Source organism: Solanum tuberosum, unplaced genomic scaffold (genome assembly GCF_000226075.1).
Source record: "Solanum tuberosum cultivar DM 1-3 516 R44 unplaced genomic scaffold, SolTub_3.0 contig00454, whole genome shotgun sequence".
Classification (NCBI taxonomy): Eukaryota; Viridiplantae; Streptophyta; class Magnoliopsida; order Solanales; family Solanaceae; genus Solanum; species Solanum tuberosum.
In genome coordinates, this window is record NW_006240999.1 from 1 (window position 1) to 2,165 (window position 2,165).

Sequence of the window (2,165 nt, forward strand, 5' to 3'; positions counted from 1 at the left end):
ACAAGCGAGGAATTGGTGGAATTGAAGTTACTTGACGGTATTGTCACTATTGTTAGGTGAGCAATGAAATTTTACTTCTTAAAAATTACTATTAGGAATTTTTTGAGACATTATAGCTTTAATAGTTATCCTTGTATCTTCTCCTTTAGTGCATTTATAAAATACTTGATTCTTTATTCTAGAGAGTAATATAATTCCTCTGTTCTTATATGTAGTTAGAAAATGTTGAAACATCGACTTAGATTTCAAGCACCAAGTTCTGCAATTTTATTGTTCTCCATTTCAATTGATCTTGGAGTTTCACTTCATATGTGGAAGTGGAAATTCGAGAAGACACCAACACACCTCCAAAGAATAAAGAAGGTATCATTGACTGTGAAAAGTCCTACATTTCTGTGTCAGATAAAGGAACATGGCATGTCCCTTGATAACTCATGTAAAGATTTTACAATAATCTTGTTACGCTTATGTGAATTCTCTGACATTAGAGTAATGCACCCGTCGTTTCAATTGTTCTCTGGTGATTTCTTGAAACAGGAAAAATGCACAAACAAAATTTTCATATTATAAGATTTCTGCCGACATTGTTGGAATTTGCTTCCTCTTTTCATGATTTTACAGCTGTTAATTCTTGGCCTATAAAATTCTGTCTGTTTTCTATGCATATCTTTTTCAGATTTTAACTATTCCTTAATTAGAAACTGTGAGGCGGCTTTTATTCACACATTCTTCTTTTTCAATTTCAATTATTGTATGCTCACTAATTAATGTTATCAATTAAACCAATAAAGTTCAGTTGTGATTAGAGGTGAAATTGATATGATACAAAATGGCATTATAAAGATTGTAGAACTGTTTATATTGAGTTTAAGCTCGATTTATTTGTAAATATTATTGAATACGTATAATTTATGGATTGTCAGTGTACTTCTTTCTTGGCACAATGTGGTGGCTGTTGTCATGGATCTTCTATTTCTAAATCCAATTTTTATCCATCAATACTTATTTTATGCAGATAAACAAATCATGGAAGATCTGCTATATGGACTAGTAGCTCAAGTATTTTATATGGTATTATTGTTAGCAGGATTCGAAAAAGAAAGTCGTACCTGCATGTAACGAATATGACATTTTTATTTCATGGATTGGCTGTGAACACAACAAATCATGGAAGATGTTGCATTGGAGGTTAAAGAGAAAGTAAGTCAGTAATGTTGTTGGTTCTCTCTTTTTATACATTGCTCTGGGTGATCTTTGCTTCTTCTCAATTTGTTCTGTTATACGGGTTAGTAGCTCAAGTGTTATATATATATATATATATATATATGGTATTATTGTTAGCAGAGCTCGAAAAAGAAAATTGTATATTCATGTAACGAATATGGTTTATTATTTCATGGATTTGCTGTGACATGCAACAAATCACGGAAGATCTTGCATCAGAGGAACAGAGGGAAAGTAAGTCAATATTGTTGTTGGTTCTCTCTTTCTATACATTATTTTGGGTGGTCTTTGCTTCTTCTCAATTTTTTTTCTGCTATACCCATTAGTAGCTCAAGTTTATATATATTAAGGAATTCACAGTTGGCATGAAAAAAGTTCACGCCTCAAGGGGCTTGATGTAGATAGTCTACCCATTTTCATATTTGAAGTAATTATACATTAAGCACCTTATCTTAACAGGTACTTGCAGATTATTAACATATTTGGTCATTCGTGTTTTTCCTAGCTTGCAGCAAATGTGGATTACTCTTTCCTTCTCTTTCTTTTGTGTTGATATCTCCATTATCCCTTTTTGCTCTCAAATCAATCTGTTGATGGAAAGTACTGCACCAACTAAGCGTGTCGAATATTTTTTTATAAGTGTCTTATAAGGTTCATCAGATAAAATAATAGATGCAACATCATCAGTTGCACTAGCTGGAGTTTAATTATTGGTAGACATTGTTTATGTGGGAATTTATCAAAAGAAGGAATAAAAAGTTGCCTCACATCTCCTGGCATCTTTTTATCTATCCCATCTACCCGATCCTGGTATTTGTAAATCTCACTTATTTTTAGTTATACTTCTTTGGTATTTCTTTTGTTGCGTCTTTCCTATTTTCAAATTTTAAGTTTATAGTAAAGTAAGCATTTGAAGTTTGTTTTGTATTTGGGAGGCATTG

General features: G+C 32.0%; 1 long non-coding RNA gene across 1 annotated transcript; it reads left to right on the top strand.

The window, feature by feature from the left end:
- On the top strand, nucleotides 1-1,683 carry LOC102594784 (uncharacterized). Its single transcript, XR_001472639.1, has 3 exons — nucleotides 1-56; nucleotides 216-363; nucleotides 1,016-1,683. It is a non-coding gene; the product is annotated as an uncharacterized lncRNA (long non-coding RNA).
- Nucleotides 1,684-2,165: the final 482 nt, after the last annotated feature.